Source organism: Rhea americana, unplaced genomic scaffold (genome assembly GCF_003343005.1).
Source record: "Rhea americana isolate MKP2758 unplaced genomic scaffold, rheAme1 scaffold_186, whole genome shotgun sequence".
Lineage (NCBI taxonomy): Eukaryota > Metazoa > Chordata > Aves > Rheiformes > Rheidae > Rhea > Rhea americana.
Genome location: NW_028185994.1, coordinates 680,710 through 703,358, shown reverse-complemented (window position 1 = coordinate 703,358; position 22,649 = coordinate 680,710).

The following is a 22,649-nucleotide window of genomic DNA, read 5'->3' as shown; positions in this document are numbered from 1 at the left end:
GCCTGACTATGACTGTAGAATCTGCTGCTGGGAGACATAAAAATGGCTTTCTCTGCAAAAAAGAGCTTTCCTCTTCTCTCATACAAATGTTCTCCATCTTATTATTTTGTGTGGAAATAGCTAGCTAATAAATAAAAAAAAATCTTTTTTTTTGCCAAAGGGAAGAGTATCATCATTTATTGTGAAAGGGAAATATTTCAAATAATTACAACTTCCGAGAAAGTTTTGGGATTTAAAATCAAAGCTACACAGCTCTTCTCTCTGATGACTAAAATTGCTTATGTTTGTTGAAATACAAATACCCTGACTGTATTTCATGCACTGGAGCCGTGGAAAGCTCGTGCTGATTATACATATTTCAGCTTCTCTGTTCATAGTGCCAGGTCTTGACATGTGCAGAGAACTTTCAAGTACAGGCACCAAAAGTCTAGATACTTGTTAAATACCGTTTCAGACTGACTTTGAATTGTCCTGTACTGCCAGTCTACATGAGGAGTGTTCCCCTCTTGGAGCCTTTATTTTGACAAGCTGAATTTTTATGAGGAAATCTTTCTCTACATTTTCTTTGACATAGTCTCATTTACCAAATGAGGTCTGTTACAGGATTCCTGTCTTCTTTTGGGGTCATGATATTTTACTCACATTAATTTTGCCCTTCCAGTGAAGATAAACTTGCATATAATATTGTACTACACACAAGAATTGCCAACCTTTTCTTTGGGGATAATTAAATATCTACCGTTACAGGCTCTCCATTGATCAGCTGTCAGAGTTTAAGTCCTTCCTCTCTCCCTGAAGCTCTTCACGGATGATTATTGATTTTCTACACTGAGCTAAAATAGCTGAAACTACATCACAGATGTTTAGAGACCTTGTCTGCTGAGCTGTATTATATAGCATTCACCCAGTAGCTCTTAATTTCCAATCTAGAGGCCTGCCTAAAAGCCACAGTTACTACAGTTGTTGAGAATACAATACTTTCATCTTATTAAGCTTTTAAACATCCCTGATCATCAGCCAGCTTCAATACAAATGGTGTAGCTGCTCTCAGTTAACGCTGCATTCGTTGTTACACAGTTCAGACTGATACCAGGGCACTTTGGATAACCAGAGATTGTCTCTTTCCAWCTCTGAGATCTCTGCTGAGGTGCCATAGGCTCTCTAGAGTGAGGACATTCAAGGCACCTCAGGATCCCAGGCCTGCTCTGCACCAAGAGGCAGTGGGGCCCCGGCTGCCTTGAGACAGGTGGCTCGTTTGACTCTTACTGTGCAAGGTGCTTAGATGTAGCCACAGAAGGCAGAAAGGTCTGTGGGAACCTCTGCAAGTCCTTGGGGCAGTGATGGAAAGATATCCAAGATTCTGTGCAGCAAGGGACACCAAAACCACTCTCCAGCATTACATCTCAGAGGAAAGCAGGAGRCTGTGGGAAAAGAGGCCAAGGTCTGGCTCAGCAGCAGGCATCACGCCTCGCTGGTGCAAGGACTTTCACTTGGGGGTTCTTCTCTAGACCCTGTTTGGTCATTAATAGGACGGAAAATTCTGGATTGATGCTCTGATGCCAACCAATCTGGTGAAATATATGACTTCATGTCATTGAGACCACCTTTGAGTGGTCTATGACTTACTAATTTTACCTGGATTTGGGAGCCACCTGAAGTCAACAAGAATCATAGTAAATTGGATTTCAAAAAGTTCAGATGCGTAATGGGCTACAAGAAGCTGAACTCCATGCAGGAATATCCCGTGCTAAACTGAAACTGACACCTGGACCATGCCTCTCCAGGTGGTAAGCTTCTCTCTCTCCAGTTTTTGATAAGCTTCTGTAAGGCCTGACTTCTAACTGAAAAAATAAAGGTTTTTGTTTGTTTCTTTTTGGTTTTTTTTATTCCCAAGTCTGATTTTACCAGCTATACTGATGGTAGACTTCTAGAAAAATGTAACAAGGAAAGTTTTAAAGAAACAAGCATGTTAATCTAACTTGAKGGTGTTAAATAACTGTGAAAAAGAAAAATAACTGCTAAGTTTTTTTGAGAAGTACAGCTGGAACTGCAAGTGGCAACCCTGACCGGTGATGCGTTAGGAGCATGGGAGTGGCCAGGCTATACTAAAACCAAACAACCAGCCTAAGGCGCTGTCTTTAACAAGAGCCGGTACTCGTTCTTCAGGGAAAGGCATGAGAGAAGAAGCTTTCTTTACTGTTCTGTATTCAGCCCAGAAAGGGGATGAACCTCCTTAGAGGTTCTATTAAGATCCCAAGCTTCTGGAACATAGGTTGAAACAACCTGTTTTGTTTATTCTATTTTTTTTTCCTTGATTGCACAAATGTCAAAATTCCTTTAACTTTCCTTGCAATAAACTTTCCTTGATAGATCTATCACCACAAAGAAAAGTAGTACTGAAACATGAGAAGAGTCTGCCTGTTCTTGTTTGAAGCTTTCGTATAATATATGAAGTTATATATTTTGGGGAAAATAGGAGAACATATGGATAGTAAAGATAAAACCCCAAAGTTCTGGTCCCTAGGTGATTTAACATGTCTCTTTTTTGTGCTACTTTGTGCTTCATCACTACTGAGTACTTTATTCTTACTGATATATTTATTATTTATGTTACCATGACAACAGGATCCTCGGCCAGCAAGCCAGCCCTTTATGTTTCTCTGTCTTTGAAAAGTGCCTCATACAGGCAGTCCCAGCTCCAAGGATCTTATAAGCTACAGAAATTTAGCATGGGAAACGTGGGAATAGCTGTGTGATCGAGTCAAAGAAAATAGTGCTACCTGAACACTCTGTTGTGAATATACACAGGGATGGATGTTGATTGACATGGAGACAGTAGTGGGTTAGGGGGATACAGAGGATTTAATGCTAGGGAACTGACAGACACGGTGTATGGCCCAGGCACAGGTCAATGGGATGATCTTTTCTGGCAGGGCAAGCACTACGCCGTTCAATCAAGTCCAAAAGGTAGGGAGGGAAGCATTGAAATAAGAGARTTTAGATGCAAAACCCAAGCTGAGGTGGTGGTTATTTCTGTCCTGTGCTGAATGAGCATGCACACATGAACCATGCCTGGAGCCATACTCACTGGAAGGCTCTGCATCAAACGGGTGGCGGAGTCTCCACTTTTCTCTCACAAGTTCTTGTGGCACAGATCTGCTTGATGAAGCTAAAGCCTGTTCTCCCACCTATGTTCTCCTGAAAAAGACCAATTCAGGAAATCCTCTGTGCAAAAAACTGTTGGAACCTGGGAGAGAATTGGGAAAAGTCTTATGTATACATTTGCCTTCCTCTTACCCTTTTCATCAGTAATACACTTGTGGTTGCTAGGAGGAGGATTTTTTTTCTTTTTTTTTACCAGCACCTTTCAAGAGACTTCTATTGCAGCACAGGCTAGATGTCACTTCAGTAGTTAAAATAATATACTTGATACTGAAATATTTAGCCTGTCAATATGAAGCCAGGAGCTGCAGAGGAAACTTAGCTGTAAGCTCAGGGAACTGCCTGACTGCTGTCTGATGGTACTTGTTAGCAGCAGTTTCTTCAGCCTTCATGATCTGTCTGGGAATAGGGCCCTAATGAAGGACGTGTGTCACAGGAGCACTGAGAAACAGCTCCAACAGTTGGCAAATCTCCACACAGTCCATAATGTCTGGAGATACCCTCAGTATACTCTGAGACCCCACGAGAAATAACAGGGGTGCAACCAGGTGACAAAACTTCTCCTACAGAGCCAGAGAACATGTGTGAGCTGGCAAGTTTTGAATTATATTTTTCTGAACAAAGGAATACATATTTTATGAAAATATTTACATGTCACTGCATGTGAAGAAGTTCATTAAGTGGGAACTTTAGTGTCTGTATGATTTTCACTACCTTCATGAAGAAGACAGTGCTAATCCTAAAGACATGATTCCRGCTGCGTGTTTCTTGTAATAGGCATCATTTTTAATTTATAAGTGTTTTGAATCTATCTTTATATTATGAAGCATTCTCCCTCTTTTTATTATTATTGCTATTTTCAACACAAAGAAATTTCTCTTTAAATTACGTGAAATATGGGAAAAGAAGTTACATTTTTTTTCCAATAGAAAGTATAAATAGAAGTGTTATCAAATAGAAGTATATTATAGGCTCTTTTTTTTTCCCTAGACTGAAGTTCAGCTGGTGTATTTCCAAAAACCTCCAGGAGCTCAACAATTCATATTGGCTTATTTATGTTCAGAAACACAATATCACTGACCAAAGGAACAATGGCCAAAGAAAGATTTTAAAAGTGGAACGCTGCTGTAGTGACTTACATAAGATGCTCCAAATTTCATCCTTTGGAGTTACTGTTGTATTAAACCGTATGAATACAAAACTGCTGTTTGGAAAACGCATTTTGTGATGCATACATTCGAAAACTTGTGCAGTCTTTCTTGGCTGGGCAGCCTGTTCTGGCCCCACTGTGATGCTTTTGTTCATGCCTGTTGTGCATCGCACGCTGTCCCTCGCACGGGGCTGCAATGCGCGAATGAAGCTGCACATATGCAGGCAGGGCAGGAGAACGAGGAACACAAGAAAGGCATCCTTAAGACACAGGCTGGTCTGCTCATTGCAGGCTCCCACCCTAGCCAGCAAAGGACACCTGAAGTATTTCTGTGCAACCCTGAGGTGGACATTTTGAAGGCAATTGATCCATTGAAAGCAGATTTTTGTTAGAAAGAGCCATGAGGTTTTGTGAAGAAGGTGGAGTGAGCTGGGAAACGAGGTGGTTTTAAGAGGGTGTTTGGAAGAAACTATGAGTAAATATTACTGTCTTCTGAATACTCTAAGATCTAGTATTCATCTATCCCTACTTCTTTCTCTTCCTAGTCTTTCCATCTAAACCTTTTTTCTCTGAGTCATCACCAGCTGTTTTGGTAGGTCAGGAAAACTCTCTGTAAGGAACTTGGGCCTCTGGGATAAATACTTGAGCTGCTGAAGGGTGAGAGAAGAGAGCAAGGAGACCTGTCTCTGCTTGTACTTTGTGTCTGCTTTTTCTCCTAAAGATCTCCCACTGAGTTCTGCTGCAGATAAGATTGGGGTGAGTGGAGTGCTCAGCAGATGGGCACTTTCTAGAGGAAACTGTCAGCTGAGGGGAACATTCAAATAATGAGTCCCAGAAAATAGCTACACTTAGTCTGAGTCCTCCCCTGCTGTTCTCTGCCCTACCACCATGCATGAAGCAATCTGGCTGTCTGCAGAGACTCCCATAGCTACAATCTCTTGCACGGAAAGGCATTGTGAGAGATAGCTTGGTGTGTGGAAAGAAGACAGACTGGGAACTTGTACAAGAATCTGTACTGCAGTGGAGAAAAAAATGCTTAGATTCCTCCAGATCCCCCACTGTACAGAGATATGTGTCCTTGACCATGCATCGTCATGTGTGGCTTCTCATCGAAACCAAGAGGCTTTTACAAGTTTCAAACTGGATGCTAATGTATCTCTTACTCCTGGGGCTACTGTCTCTCACTGTGGTAAGAACTCTGAGAACAGCTTGCTACCTGTGAGCGCTGAAAAGTTGGCCAGGAATTTCCAAAGCTCAGGGATCGTGACCAAAGGGTCACAGGGCTTTTGAGTCCCCTCCTGGCAAATGCTAACTGTAGCTAGTTTACATTCTTAAATTGTAGTTTTGTAAGTCTGGTTTAGAGTAGAACCTCTTCAAAGATGTGTCCCTCTCTGCCCTCTGATTTGTGATGGTGAATCCCACACTTCCAAAAGTTAGAATCATGAAGACTTTTCTGACTTTTATTTCATGCTTAATATATTCCCATTACTATCTAATGACAAGCTAAGCAGGATCCCATGTGGTGGGATTTCTACTTGGAGGTAAGATTTAAGGATGCCTGTTGAATTAATAGTTTCATGCTGTTTCCATCTTCATTTTCATCTGAATATCTCTCACTTCTGCATATCTGTTTTGCTGGCCCCGGCAGGCTGAAAAATGTGGCAGAAATGAGCTGGAACATACTGCTTTACCTAAGGTGCAAGGGAAACCCAGCAAGAGGTTAAATCAGTGAAGCTGTGTTGACGGTGTTGCTGTAACTTCCAGAGAATGCAAGATGCTTACCTGTACCTAGGCTTCTTCCTGGTTACACATGTAGTAGTAAAGTCTGCCTGGATCAACATAGTCCAGACAGAGTATTCTGCTACCACATCTATCTGTGTGTTTATACTTCTTGTTTTTGTGGAGGACATACAAAGCCTCTAATGCTGTGGGGACATGAGTTTGGACTCCACAACTGTCACAGAGAGACTAATGTTAACACTCACCTGGCTTCTCCTAATCTCATTTTCTTTCCTCTTTGCAATGCCTTCGATTCCTCTCTCAGTTCTCTGCTTTTCCTTCGTCAGAACATGACCAAGCCATCAGGACAAAAATAGAAATCATAGAATGGTAAGGTTGGAAGGGACCTCTGGAGATCATCTAGTCCAACCCTCGGTGTAGCCCATAGGGCAATTGAACCCATGACCTTGGCATTAGCAGCACCACGCTCTGACCAGCTGAGCTAAACCTGCCACCACAATCAATGCCTGAAGTTCCTTTCCATACATTGTCTCAATATTTCTCTGCAATTCAGTCACTTGGCCTCTCACTGTAAAAAAATATGTATGAGAAAGGAGCAGTGAAGAAGTGGAGAGCACCACAGGACAAATGCGTACCTTAAAAGTGTTGGGGTCTCCTTGAAATAGCAAGCAGGTGAATTGTTGAACACATATTGGCAAAAAACAGGATAGTTCCACCCAAGCATCGTTTTTGTATTTAGATCTCAGTGCCCTCCAGTTTTATTCCCCTAGATCTCTAGTGTCCCTTTAAATACTACTAGTGAAGTCTCTCCTGTGGCACTGTATTCCTCATAAAGATTTTGTTTCTTTTTGGAGGGTGACATTGTCCCTGTGTTTTAGAAGATGTTGTCCAATTTATCTTGTGGCATCTGGGTTAGCTGCCCAGGGAAACCTAATGCGTGGTGCAACCATATCCTAATTTAACAGACATATGCTTTTAACTTCTTCATTGTCAGCACTTCCAGTCCTAACTCACTTTCTCAACAACGAATCATGGCTGTTCTGAGTCACTCTTAAGAGTAGAGCTATTTGATTTTTGTCATTTTCTTTGTGGGTGCTGAGAAGAACTAGAATCAGATTTCACCTCCTCTCTGTCCGCCTTGAATTTCAGTCTCTTCCCTATTATTAYTTTTTGACACCTCTAAAACCAACATGTTGAATCACTGACTTCTAAGCAGAGTGTTGACAGCAGCCAGTGCTGATCTGTTCAAACCTGGTAGTGTTTTGTCAGCAAGTACCGACTAGAGAGAGCTCCTCAGCTTTCTGGGTGAGCAGTGCAGATACTCCTGCCTTGTTGCTTTGTGGTGGTCCTGAGTCATACAAAGCTGAGCTATTCTATTGATTCCTTTTCAGTCAAGACGCTTCTGTAACATGCAAGGGAACTTACTGCTCTTCCATATGCTTTTACAGACAGTTTGAATCTGAGTCCAGAGAGGCATCACGTTTTTTCAATATACGTGAGAAAAAACTCTTCTTAATTTACTTGTCTGGGAGTTGCCCACCTCTGGCTTCTGGTGCCATGTAATTGTTGATTGCACCTCACCTTTTTAGGGCTTTTGAGCTGGTGCTGTTACTCTTTCTATTACATAGAAATCCAGATTTTGGTGTTTTTCTGGAACCTGTTTTTAACCGGTCACTTTCCTGTTCCCTGTTGTTCTGTTGCAGGCAGAGACATTTGTTTAATTTTATGGGCTTAATTGCTCCTGCATTCTCTCTTGGGGATGCAGGCTATTAGTCCTGCCTTGTTCATTTGAACATGAAGGATGTTTCTTCTAGACCTGCAGAGATTCCCTTGTAATTCTGGAGTCATATTAGAACTCCCAAAGGGGTTTTCTGTTAGCACTCCTTGAATGTCTGTGTTCATGGAGGATTAAGAGTTAAGTCAGTCATCATGTGTTAATTATATCTTCCAGGTTCTTGGGTATCTTTCTACTTTGCATAATAGACTCCATACTTCTCATCCAAAGGCCTGCTTCTTATACTGCTTTGTTGAAGCATATATTTCCTAGATACAGCAGGTACTGCTCTTAATGCAGAATGTTGGCTCTCCAGCCATTGGTTATATCAGAACATTCATGATTTCTCTCTGAAAATGTTTTCTTTGCATATAAATATTTTTTACCCAGGAAATAAAATAATATAAGCAGCCTTCTTCTTCCTTTTTTTTTCTTTTTTTAAGCCTGCTTCAGTGAAATCTCAATTTTGCTCTGCAGATAACACTGGTTTTGTTGTCCAAGCCTATACTAGAAAAAAAAACATAATCTGTTGGCTAGATCACTGGTTTACTCAGGCCCTACCTAGTGTGGCTCCTGAGCCTTCTACAATATTTTTGATTTCATACTCCTAACGCAGCAGAGGGACTTTTGAGTTCATTTCTACTTCTTCTACTGAATATATACCTATATAATTTGGGTTTGTTGTCTCAGAACCATGGAGATTCACACAGCAAGTGCTTTTTTAAAAAAACAAAACAAAACAAAAAAATCTTTGACGTTTCATCCAGCAACTGTTTGGAGGAGAGATAAGATTCAAGATCCTTCAGTCACTTTCTGTGAGACCACCATCAGTGATCCAAGCGCACATGGGCCAGGTACCAAGGGAGGGCATTGATGGAGTGGAGGAGTTACAGAAGGGGCATTCAAATCTATTGTATATGTGTTGTGCAGCCAGCAAAATGCAGAGTTAAAATTTTACTTCACTTTTTTTTTTGCCTCTTTGTAGTCTATGGGCTTTTTTACTTTTTCTTTTTTTTAAAACTTACTGTGATAAATGTAATTCCCAGTGCAGCAATAACTGTTTAAGAAGAAGATCTTCCTTGGGAAGAAATGCCCTTCTTTTGAAAATTATGATGTAAATAAAGCTACTAATGATATTTTATTTAAAGATCCCATAGGCTCTCATATTTAGAGGATGCTTCATAAAGCAAGGATTTTTCTTTTTTTTTTTTTTCTCCAGAAAAATTTGAGCAGTTTGTTTGTGTGCTAGAGGTAATTTTCTGGAGAATAAAATGAAAATGAGTGAAACTAGGGTACCAGCTGGTCACAACCAAACTTCTACTGTGGTTACATAAACAAGCTTCCAAATAATGAGCTATATCCCCCTGGAGGCAGGTGTCCTACAGAATGCTCTCTCTCCAGGCACAATTTTTGTGCCAGCCACCTCAGGCACAATTCTGACTAGTGAAAAAAACTTCTAAATACGTTCACCAACTCAGACCTGCCCTAGCAGTTAGTTACGATTCAGGGCTCATCTAACAGCATCAAAAATTGTGAAACAGGGTTTTCACAGTGCTAGTGCTCCGTAGAAGTCTTACAGTAGGGGTGAGAGACTCCATGTCGGAAACTATAATTCTACTTCAATAAGAAGCATATAATCGCTACACAAAAAGACATTCCCTGCAGCAGAAGCTTATGGACCAACCATAAGATGCAAATCAAAGGGTGGAAAAGACAGGAGAGAAGCAGGCTGTATTTATCTCTGTGCTAGTGAGAAAGAACCTGCTTCCAAAAGGGCCTAGACCTAGTCTAAGCTGGGTTTGACTCACTGTGCCAAAGTACTTGGTTGCGAATGAAGGATGATAAAGATTTGTCTATCTAACAGGGATGGCGGGGATGAAGAAAGGAAGACCAGTGATGTACTGTCAGGAGGGGCCTCTGTGAACGTGGTCCAGGAGACCATACCTAAGCAGATGAAACAGTATTAGAGAAAAGCAACTATCAAAGCTTGCATTGCACAGACTGGTTCTCTGGTATTAGTGGAAGCCATGGTTACTGGTCCAATATTAAACACAGAGCTGAGATGCTGGCCCAATCTGTTTGGTGCTATTAATATTGCTGGCCTGTGGCGGTGGAGGAGGAAAAATCCCAAGATCAAATCTTTTAACCTTTTGTCAATGACAAAAAAGTGGGCTTGCAACATGCATTATAGCATGTAGCTTCCATTGAACATTAACCTTTGTTCTTTTCTATTTAATCGCTGAAAGCCTTTTATATGAGAAGCCCATGTCTGGTGATCCTATAGATAATAGTGAAGGGAGAGGCTAGGAGGCAAGAAGAAAAGTTTGTTTAGATGTTTGGAGCTGCTATGTCAGATGTCTGTTTCCTTTCAGATGTACACAAAAGTATAGCAAAACAGCAAAGAGAAAAGTGAGGCCTATGTCTCTGATGGTGATTTTAATCTACAGCCTCACCGCTGGAGGTGCAGAGCCAGACCTGACTGGCTACTCTCAGATGCAAGGGCTGGGACCAGTATTGCCTACCCCTAAAATAGAGGTTTTAGCTGGTCTTCAGATCACAGCCTTACAGCGGATCTGGAAGAGGTAAAATTATCATGATGGCCGAGACAATACTAAGTAGAGCCAAAAGGAAAGAGAGGAATATGTGGAGATAATACAGCATGAGCAGCGGATGGCAGCAGTATAAATCTGAGTTTCCCTTACATAACTCTTCTAAGGAAAAAGAAACATCTGATTTCTTCTTGCTAGCCTGCTCTGGAGAAGATCTTGGTTTGTGCTGAAATGGAGGAATGGAGGCGAGGACAAGCTGCTCTTAGAAGTATTCTCTAAGAATACTTCTAAAGAAGCCCCGACTTTGTTAACAGGTGGTAACTTCTGAAGTACATACAGAAGCATTGTCTCAGCCTTGCTCTGAGTTTGCTGAAACCTCTGAGCACTGCTGGGCCTAGAGTTAGGCCTTGTGGGTGCCTTACAAGGCTCTAAGCTCCATCTTAAGATGGAGTGGGGGCTCCACCGTGGTGTCCTTCAGGCTGCCTCTCACCCTCACAGGCTGGACAAAGTGACCCCTGCCTGAGCAGGGCATTCAGACGAGTAGGTGGTCTCTCCACGCCTTTGTCAGCCCCAAACCCGTCATACTTGCATGTCAGCTTATCTTTCCAGCTCTTCTGTTATGCTGCCTTGCCAACACGTGCTTTTAGAGCAGTGATGGCAAGGATCCTTTTAGCTCCATTCCCTTAAACCTTAACAGCTCCAGCTTTGGCCCAGCCAGCCTGCTCTGGCTTTTGTTGAGCCTTATAAACAACTTTATGGATTTTTGTTGCCATAGATAAGGTAAGCTGACAGGCCTTTGTATAGTGAGGCCAAATTAAGCTTTTGAGAGCAGCCTCAATTTCTGTACCCCTCAGCTTTGCAATCTTTAATATTTTTTTGTTTGTTTGTTTCCCAGGGAAGATAAGAATAAATTTGTGCTGTGTAAACCTGTATTATGAGTTACCAAGGAAATGAAGTGTGATCATGAATATGTAGCAGGCTGTCTAATGGTAGTCCATATAATGAGTCAAGGAAAAAATGTTTTGCTATAGGTAACCTCATTTTGCATTTCAATGCTGGCTACATTCTTCTGATTGTGCCTGAGAAAGAAAAGCATTTGTCACCTCCTTAGAGGCCACCAGCCTGTTACACAAACAGGCTGTCCCTGAGGCAGAAGGCTTATCCCACTTGATGATGAGATGCCTAGCAGCATGACAAACTGACGAATGGGAGTGCTTTTGGTTGACTGTGAGCCTGGGACCACTAGCTCTTTCTCCATGGAGCCACTCCATCACAGAACAGTAGGTAAGAGAAGAGACACCAGGTGTATATCCTTCTCTCTCATCTTCATAGAATCATAGAATCAGTAAGGTTGGAAGGGACCTCTGGAGATCATCTAGCYCAACCTCCCCGCTCAGCAGGGCCACCTAGAGCATGGTAGACAGGGATCTCTTTCCCTTTTCCATTTTGTTCTAAGGAATGGTTTGGCTTGACCACTGCTACGCTGGTGGAGACCTAGTCAGGCGGTCAGGAAGTGGATTTCAAAAGGTGTAGGCTTAAATACATTTTCAGAGTGAGAGTCATGCATTGAATGAGGTGGTCTTTTAGTATATCTTGCATATTTCCCCCCCGTCTCCTCCCCACCCCCTAAAGCTTGCAATATCCTGTAACAATCCTTTATTTTTATTATCAATGTTGAGCATATTTTTAGCTCTCTCTAGAAACACGCTGGCTCATGAATATCTTAAATGTCATATATAAATGGAAGAGTTATTTTTTTCCTGTCACACTGATCACACAGCTGGTAGCAATCATTCCAACTTCAGGCTAGCTAAGGTCAGCATAGTTTAACTCTACTGAAAATGACTTTATTAAGGAAAGATTCACTGTAACCTCCAAAGTTTTACAGACACTATAAATCATGGGACCTCCTGTGAATTTTTGTTTATTAGAGTGGAATCCTTAAGTTAGATAATATTGGTTCTGACTTCGATATCAATTTTCTCTCTGTAGTATTTTCTCATAGCCTATCCCTGAAGTTTTCAGATATCCTGATGTTCTGATGCAAAATTTACTTGCTACCTCCCCTAAATTAAAGTCAGACAATCAAAGGTGCACAGAAAGAGCATAGTTAAGAGATATTTAATAGCAATATTCAACATTTACATTTATACATGTTTCTTGCTGCGTTTGTCTCTCTGCCAAATCCAATTTTCCGTAGCTCCTGGAGCTCTCTTCAGCATGCAGCTGCATCACATAATAGATCCTACTAGATGTAATTATGAACTGGCACGTTTGAAATCAAACCTGTCAGTGGAAAGAGATTAGCTCTCACTTTTAGAAACTCACGAGATGTCCGCAGCAGTGAGTGGTCAGTTGGCTACTGCAGGGAGCTGGGAGCAGAGAGTKCTCTAGTCCTGAGGCCGTGACTGCCTCAGATCAAGAATCTTTAACCTTTCCTTGACTTGTCTTTTCTGAGGCGCTGAGAGAGGAACCACATCTCATGTGTGTGAGAAGRGTGCACGTCTTTGTTAATGAGGGTCTCTAGCAAAGCAGTTTCAAAACTGGGCCTGCAATGTGTTAGAAACTGYTGGCTGGGGAGAGAGGATCTTTCTCTCTCTCTCTCTCTTYTTTTATTTATTATTCCAGAYAGATATTTCTACTTTTTCAGTAGCCTTTCTGGGCAACCACTGGCTGTCTGCTCCCTGAGCACAGAGGCACTGTGAAGCCCACRATGGCTATGTCCTGAGAGGAGTGGTCTCTCTTTCTACAAGGAATGGGACTCTTGGAGCTTCATCAATCATATGTGATGCTCACCACCTCTTAACAGAGACCCAAACTGTARGACAGCAGATGCCAGGCAAGACATCTCTGAAGTAAGACACAGAAATTACATCTTCTTATAATTACTCTTCTTCTCCTTTGGGAATTCATTCTCAATGTGAAGGGCCTCTAAAGTTGCTGTTCCTCCACAAGGAGCCATGCACAAAGCTAAAAACGTGATTGAGTGAGAGATAACACCTGTACACCAAAGCATGCAGCATGRGAAAAAACAGGAGAAAYTGGAGACTGCGTGTGGTCAGAGGGCCATGATCTTWTTGCAATTACACAGACATGGTGGGATAGCTCGCATGACAGGAATGCCATCATGGGTGGCTATGTGCTTTTTAGGAAACACAGGACAGGAAGGTGAAGTGGTGGAGTTGATCTTTATGTGAGAGAGCAACTGGAATGAATTGACCTCTGCCTAGGGGTGAATGGAGAGCGACTTGAGAGCTGACGGGTGAGGATTAAAGTKCAGGCTAGCACGGGGGACACTACTGTAGGTGTCTATGACAGGTCACCTGACCAGGAAGAGAAAGTCAGTGAGGCCTTCCATAGACAGCTGGAAGTAGTCTCACAATCACAGGCCCTGGTTCTCATGGGGACTTCAGCTACCCTGATATCTGCTGGAAGGACAACACTGCTAGACACWAACAGTCCAGGAGGCTCCTGCARAGTATTTGTGATAACTYTTTGGCACAGGTGGTGGAGGAGCCAACGAGAAGAGGTTTCCTATGGACCTTGTACTAACTGACAAAGAAGGACTGTTCGGAGATGTGAAGGCTGGGGGCAGCCTTGGCCCCAACTTGGACCACGAGATGGTGGAGTTCAGGATYCTGCATGGAGGAAGCAAGCAAATAAGTAAGATCACAACCTTGGACTTCAAGTGAGAAAACMTAGGCCTCTTCAGGGAACTACTTGCAGGAATCCCATGAGTTAGGGCCTAGAAAGAAGGGCAGCCCAAGAGAGCTGAGCAGTATCACTTCCTCCAAGTTCAAGAGCGGTGCATCCCAAGRAGTAAGAAGTCCAGCAAAGGGTACAGGAGATCTGCCTGGATGAACAAGGAGCTCCTGGCAAAACTCAGACAGAATAAGAAAGTACACAGAATTTGGAAGAAGGGATAGGCCACTTGGGAGGAACATAGGAACATTGTCAGAGTATGCAGATATGCAACGAGGAAGGCTAAGGCCCATTTGGAACTGAATCTGGCAAGGGATGTCAAGGACAACAAGAAGGGCTTCTTCACATAAATCACTGTCAAGGGGAAAGTTAGGGAAAATGTGGGCCCAGTACCGAATCAGGTAGGGACCCTGGTGACGAGGGATACAGAGAAGGCRGAATTACYGAATGCTTTCATTCCTTCAGTCTTTACATCTAAGACTGGCCCTTAGCAATCCCAGGGCCTGGAGACAAGAGCGAAAATCTGGAGAAGGGAAGACTTTCCCTTGACTGAGGAGAATTGAGTTRGAGATCTTTTAGGCAAACTTGACATCCACAAATCCATAGGCCCTGTTAGGATGCACCCACGAGGGCTGAGGGAGTTGGCAGATGTTGTTGCTAGGCTGCTCTCCATCATCTTTGCAAAGGTTGTGGAGAACTGGAGAGGTGCTTGAGGGCTGGAAGAAAGCCAACGTCACTCCAAGCTTCAAGAAGGGCCAGAAGAAGGACCGAGAAAACTACAGGCATACCATCCCTGGAAGGTGAGGGAACAGCTCATGGYAGATGTCATCTCCAGACAGATGGAGGAGAAAAGGTGATCAGCAGTAGTCAGCATGGATTCACCAAAGGGCAACTCGGGCTTAACCAACCTGAGAACCTTCTATGATGGACTGACTGGCTGGGTAGATGAGGGAAAAGCAGTGGATGTTGTGTACCTTGACTTCAGCAAGGCTTTTGACTCTGTCTCCCATAACATCCTCCTAGGCAAGCTCAGGAAGTGAGGACTAGAGGAGTAGACAGTGAGGTGGCTTGGGAACTGTCTGAAAGGCAGTGCTCCAGGGCTTGTCATCAGTGGCACAGAGTCTAGCTGGAGGCCTGTAGCTAGTGGAGTTCCCCAAGGCTCAGTAYTGGGGCCAGTCCTGTTCAACTTCTTCATCAGTGACCTGGATGAAGGGACAGAGTGCCTCCTCAGCAAGTTTGCTGATGCCACCAAGCTGTCAGGAGTGGTTGACACACCTGAGGGCTGTGGTGCCATTCAGAGAGACCTGGACAGKCTGGAGAGYTGGGCARAGAGGAACCTCCTGAGGTTCAACAAGGGCAAGTGCAGGGTCCTGCACCTATTGAGAAATAACCTCATGCACCAGTACAAGCTGGGGGCTGACCTTCTGGAGATCAGCTCTGCAGAGAAGGACCTGGGAATCCTGGTGGACAACAAATAGACTATGAGCCAGCAATGAGCCCTTGTGGCCAAGAAGGCCAATGGTATCCTGGGGTGCATGAGGAAGAGTGTTGCCATCAGGTGGAGGAAGGTGATCCTGCCCCTCTAGTCAGCCCTGCTGAGACCTCATCTTGAGTACTGCATCCAGTTGTGGGCTCCCCACTACAAAAGAGACATGGAGCTACTGGAGAGAGTACAACGTAGGGCTACGAAGATGATCATAGTGCTGGAGCATCTGCCCTATGAGGAATGGCAGCGAGAGCTGGGCCTGTTTAGCCTGGGGAGGAGAAGACTGAGGGGGGATATTACCAATGTGTGTAAGTACCTGAAGGGAGGGACAAGGGGATTGGGCTAAACTCTTTTCAATTGTCCCATGTGACAGGACAAGAGGCAACAGACACAGACTGAACCACAGGAAGTTCTGCCTGAACGTGAGGAGGAAWTTCTTCACTGTGAGAGTGACAGAGCACTGGAAGAGGTTGCCCAGAGAAGTTGTGGAGTCTCCTTCTCTGGAGATATTCAAAACTCGCCTGGATGCAACCCTGTCTAACATGCTCTAGCTGAYCTTGCCTGAGGATGGAGATTGGACTAGATGATCTCCCGAGGCCCCTTCCAACCTCAGCTRTTCTGTGATTCTCTGAAACCATAGCATGCATGTATCTGAATCCCATCTCTTTCTGAAGCTTTTGCCAAGTCATCAATGTCTAAATAGAACRTATGATTATGAATAGCTGAAACAAATTTGCTCTAGGATGAAAATATTGCCATGACTGATGTTCATGAAAAGGAGAGGAAAAAAGGACATGTGATAATTTGCAGGCTTGAWCTAATCATTGCTAGGTACGAGGGGGCTCCCTTACTAACAGTACCTACTGTTGTGGAAAGCAGAACTGAGACTTACAGCTGCTGGCTCCAAAAATGTACTTTCTCTGCAAGGGAGAAGGTAATAGTTCAGCTGGCGCATTTGAGTTTTGAGTGTGTCTCTATCATTAACTGTAGTGGCACATCCCCCTGATGATGTTGTTTCAGATTAGTTAGATTTCTGAAGACAGAGTACAACAGAAAACAGATGTACAAATCCTGAACTCTATCCAAACTGTAACAGGTCTGGATAACAAAAGTTCTCCAACTCTGGACACTCTGAAAAAACTCCAGTTAACTGAATGTTCAAATATCTCAAACAGTTGCCGTGGAGATTATAAGATTTTTTACTTTGTGTGGCTGGAAGTGGGGGTAGGGAGAGAATTAAAAAGAAAATAAAGAACCTATATGTTTCCTGAGACAGCTGTCCTTCTTCCTGAAGAGAGCATTGTCTGTGAATAGTTTCACTTTTTCACCCATTTTTACTTTTTTTTCCTGCAAGTTGCATTAGTTAATTTGTTATTGTTGTGATCTTTACATGTTTCTTCTCTYGGACACAGGAGAGAAGAATGGCCTGATAAAAGCATTTCAACTTCTTTTCATGTAGCACCCAGCAGGATGTGTGTGGCTTAGGTTGACATCTGAATTCTTTCCAGAACTGTAGCTTGTGGCCTAAGAAGCTACAGGACAGGGTTTGTATTTGAGAAAGAAGGACAAGAAAGTCCTTCTGAAAGGGAGACTGGAGCTCAGTGCAGCCRACAGCAGGCTTGCTGTCTTGAAGGTTTTCTGCTTTGCATACTCTGTCTCTYTGAAAAACACCACTAACTAGCACAAGGAGACTAAACTGAGCTGGTGGAGTTTGTCTCTCARCTGGTTGCAGCTCTAAGTTTTATTTGCTGGTGGGGCAATAACTTACTGAGCTCCTGGAAAACAACAACAAAACAAAATTGCCATGTCCTGCTAGGGACAAGAAAAAGCATCCCAGAAAAAAATGACTGCTCTCTCTATCTAGCCAGATAGAGGAAGGATGCTGGCATCATCCATGACCAAGGCAGAGTGGTCTTGGGTCACTACCAAATTCTCAATTCCACAAAGAAGTTAGTCCTATTTTAGAAAGGGAATGAACAAAAGTGAAGCAGTGAAACTGCTTTTTAAGTAGCAGCCACAAAAAGTTCAACAATAGCATCTTCACTCAAAAAATGTGTGTGCGTCTATGCTTCAGAGTATAGGGAAGAGGGGCTTAGCCACTTGGGCTTGTTTGAAGCAAACCTGTTTGTCTAAGGCTGACAGAAAAGGTTTGCCCCCTGTCCTGTGGTAGTCCCTGAGTTATCGTCTTGCAGGGGGCTTAATAGAGCAAAGCAGTACTTGGAGGCAGAAGGGAAGGCAGACAGTAGGCCTACACGTTCCAGGGTTTGAGATTTGAGGGGAAATTTCATGTTTTCTGAAGCCTAGGAAAGCTTAGGACCTAAAGCCTTATCTTAGCTGCAAAACTAAAATGCTTGGTTTCTTTYGTTAGAAAGCATGGGTCTAAACAGGTAGAGTCTAGGGAAGCAGAAGACATGTTTTACCAATAGCTCAGACATCTAATGCCAGTAGCTCACGCCACTGCATGACTTCAGCTGGAGACTGGGACTGTGGGACTTGATGTTTTCTAACTTCTTGAATGCTATTTACACACAGGAAAGAGTCCACAGGAGAACTCGTTTTTTTTTTTTTTTTTTTTTTTTTTGCAAAGTGTGATGCTGAAGCTGCAGCCTTACTCCAAAAAGAATGAGTTTAGTATTTCTACGGACATACTCCAAGAAGGATACAGTAGCACCCTGCTGCATATTCTGTTTGTCACTCCCAAATTTCTTGCCACTATAATAGCCAGCTGGCTTTTTGATTTGTAGTGGTACATTTGCTTTTTCCCCTCAAAATGGATCACTTGCCTCTGCAACATTTCATCTTGCTGACTGCAGGYTGTCCTCACCATCAGTCAAGACCATACTGAATTCTGATTCATCTCTCTCCACCACCCTCTTCAATTCAGTGTCATCTRCAGATGCCGTAAGTGCACTTTCCTCTCCCTCAACCTGGTCATTAATGAAATGAAAACAGCCAGGGTCAGGACTACTCCCCCATGGGAACCCGTTTGCATTTTCCTCCCATGAATGACAGTGAATCATCAGTAACTATTCTGTCTTCTAAAAACAAACAATCCCCCCACCAGCCAGCTGTCAGCTCTCCTTAAGACAATTCATCTGAGCCATAATTCACTGTTAGCTAAGGAGGAAGTTACCTACAACTTTACTGAAACTGATGGATATTTTAGCCAGTGAAAACCCCTTCTGCACGAGGCCAGCTACTCCACCCTTCAGAGTCTTCTGCCACCTGTCCTTCTCCTTTATCCTTCAGCCAAGCACACATGAGCTCAGTTTAATCCCAAATTCTGTAGTTCTTGGCACTGAAATTAGAGTGATTATCTCACAGCTCCCTAGTGTCTCTTTTCCCTTTACAAGCTTAGGTATATGTTTGCCTTTCTGCAGGTCCCTGGGACTTCACCTTTCCTCTGGTAGTTCTTGGAAATATGTGCAATTACTTTTGAGATTATTTTGGCTGGTTGTGTGAGYACTCAAGGGTGAGTTTCATCAGCCTCTGCCAACTTTCTTCGTATTTTTAACTGTCCTTTTCCTTAGCCATGTCAGTATTTTTCTTGCCTTGTTATATTGTCTGGCCACACTGTTTTGTGAGGAATAGAGCAAAGAAATTGTAAAATATTTGTTTGTATCTACCATTATTTTCTCTTTTTTCCTCTGACCGATACTTTGTTTTGAGCTGTCTTGTTGCACTTAAGGAACCTTTTCTCACTACTTTTTCAACYTTCTTATACTTCTTCCTCCCTTTTTATATCTTGGTATGGGGCTTCTGAGCCTCTACAACATTTTGAGTGTACGTTTGTTGTTTTCTACACAGCTGTGAGGATTTCTGTTTGTGGAAATGAAATTCCAAGAAAACTAATACTGTTTCTGAAGATGGCATACCCTTAAAAAATGCAGATGTGAACACCATGTAATGCAAAACTATGAGGAACTGCTGGGGTAAATGCTGAGCGTGAGCAGTAAGGTCATAATGGAGTGTCTTGGGAGGCAAGAATAGAGCATCCCCTAGCATTTTGCATTAAATTTATAGTGCTGTTTTACTTCTTCTAGCTTAGGATGTGGATTAGTATAATCAGGGAGTAGATGGAAAAAGAAATAAACAGAGCTTAGGGAATTCAGACAGAACACTTATTTTTTTCAGTGTTGTTACTTTACCAGCATCTTATTTCTAGGTTACAAATTCAAATCCAGCCAGTTCACTAGAAATAACTGTGTGCTATTTCTCTGAAGATAGCTGAGTATYTTAAATGGTTTAATGACTTAAGTATTTTATGTGTCTCTCTGAATAGTGATTTTTGAGATTAGTGAGCATTTCAAACTGTGGTACCTCCAGTACAAATTAAGCAGAGTAATCTGAAACTAGAAGCACCTTGAGACTATGACAKGGAGGGAGAAGTAATACCTAAATTTGTAGCATGAATTTAAGCAAATCAAAGACAAATTTTGTAGATGGCCTCTGTTAAAAGGTGAACACCTGCACAGTGAATGTGCAGCTGGCTCGCAGGTCTTCCATGAGACAGCAGGCATTAATGGCAAGGCTGAGGTGGAGGAACAGTCTAATACGCCACTGCTGCACACYGCCTTCTTATTGCATGATTACTCAGTGCACTTCTCACTGAATGTAGAGTGTGCTTCCTTTTGGTATTATCCAAATGATACTTCCTGACTTAAACTACGTTGATTGCATTTCCCAGCTTCTCATGTCTGTACAGGTAGGGCCCTCACAGGCTTTTCTCYGCAGGAACCAGGGAAGTAGTGGAAAGGATTGCATCTAAGAAGGCTTCTTTAGTGAGGTCAGCTTCTGCTAGTGTGAATGAGATGCCAGAAACACTTGTGGCCRTGTTCAGCATGGCCATGTCTGCAGAGCTGGAAAGCAGGCCCTTTCGTCTCTTGGGCGTGAGCACAGGGATTAGTCCAGGCATCTCTCCACAGCATGTGTGAGATTTCTGGCAGTAGACATTCGTGTCGAGTAGTCCATGTGCAGAAAACGTATGTGTATACTTAACWGCATGTTGCAGTATAACTGTGCCTTTATGAGGCATATTTGCAGATATAATTTATTTTTATTATAATAAAATGCTTCTTTGAAGGATGAATTGTGGCGCAGACAAGATGCGAAGCTAATCGTAACCGAGTTTCCAGTACCAGCCAGCTGTTCATTCAGAAGTAAGTATAGCTGATCCATATTTCTGCAGCAATCATTAATTTTGACATCCTTTCACGATGCTCCTTGCTGTGAGGTAATATTGTGCACTGGGTAACTTTAGCTGTCGCTGCAGTTTGTTGCACATCACAGGGCATCTGCTTGTTAAGTAACCCTCGAGTGTGAATTAGAAGAATCACACACACAGAATCACGGAACGGTTGATGTTGGAAGGAACCTCTGGACATCTAGTCCAACCTCCCTGCTCGAGCAGGGTCACCTAGAGTATGTTAGACAGGATCACGTCCAGGCAGGTTTTGAATACCTCCAGACRAGGAGACTCCACAGCCTCTCTGGGCAACCTGTTCAGTGCTCTGCCACTCTCACAGGAGAGAAGTTTTTCTTTATATTCAGGCGGAACTTCCTGTGTTTCAGTTTGTGCCTGTTACCTCTTGTAAATTGGAAGCAAAGCCAAGTAAGATTAGGGAAGATGCTTCTCTCCCCCCCACCCCCCACCATGCTTCCTGCCAACAGAATCTTCCTACAGTCTGCAACACGGTAGGGTTCAGGTTCTTCCTTTTCTTCTTTCTTTTTTTTCTCTCTCTCCTTTCTTCTTCATCAAGCCCTTACTCGGCTCCAAAACAGCCTGCAGAGCAACTGTGGTCCTTTTGCCCCAAAGCAAGCAAGCGGAATGAACACTGCCAGAAAGAAAACCCAATTCTCAGTGACAATATCAAAGCATAYACACAAAAAAGCGGTACCGAAAATACTCCCTTTTCACTATGTTGCTTATTCATAATAACCATGGAAACAACCTTCATTCCAGGTTCTCCAAGGACAAATTCAACAAAAATGCTTCAACATGAAAAGAAGAAATAGAAAATGACGTTTATTACAGAATGATCASCTGGAAGTAGCTTCACGATGGCAGGTCCTGGTTCTCATGGGGGACTTCAACCACCATGGTATCTGCTGAGAGGACATCACAGCTAGGCACAAACAATCCACGAGGCTCCTGCAGAGCATCGGTAAGAACTCTTTGACACAGGTGGTGAGGGACCTAACAAGGAGGGGTGTCTTCCTGGATCTTGTGCTAACCAACAGAATTAGAGAGTCCTGCTTTGTAGGATAGGTCTGTGGGATCTCATTAATATCTAACTAAATGTGAGGTACTGTTATTAAAAAACACCCTTTCACCATAAATTTGGGCCTAATTCACAAATATTTTTGTTCAGAAAACAATAAAGAAAAAAGACACGAGACTTGAAATATTAATTTAAAACTTTGGATTTTTTCTTTTTAAGTTTTATTTAAATGTTAAAAGTTTTTAAAATTAAACCAATGACCAGCCTTTTTTTTTTCTTTCCTTGTCAAAGCTCCCACACACCATACACCTGACTCAAAATTGTCATCCACTCCCTGATTATCCAGGCTTTATCTTCCATACCAGCATGCTGCTCATTTGTGTGCAGTCTGACACAGAGGTCAGGTCATGATGGCTCTTTATGCATAGCCTTAGGAAGACTCTTACAGCACTTGCATGTTCACGGAGTAACACTAATGCAYGAGGAGTGGAGAATACGAGGCAGCGGACGGCTTCGAGGAAAGAGCAAAATGGCAAGACTTTGGGGACAACTGTGGACAGTGATGAAGGAAGTCAGCGTGATGAAGAGCTGATGAAGGCCTTGAAATACCAAGTTCTGAAGAGGGCAAGGCTGAAAGAATTAGCACTTCTTAGGGAAATTTACTGACCAAATCAGGAAAACTTCATTAGTTTTACAGCTGTTCATTTATTTGCTCTAATGGAACATATCCGTAAATAACTAAAATTAAAAGGGAGTTTGGGGATGTCCTTAGGAAGGCTTTAGGAAGGAGGTAATTAAACCACTCTAACTTGATGCTGTGTTGCATGTACCTCAGAGAGAGTTAAAAAAATACAGTCCTCACATC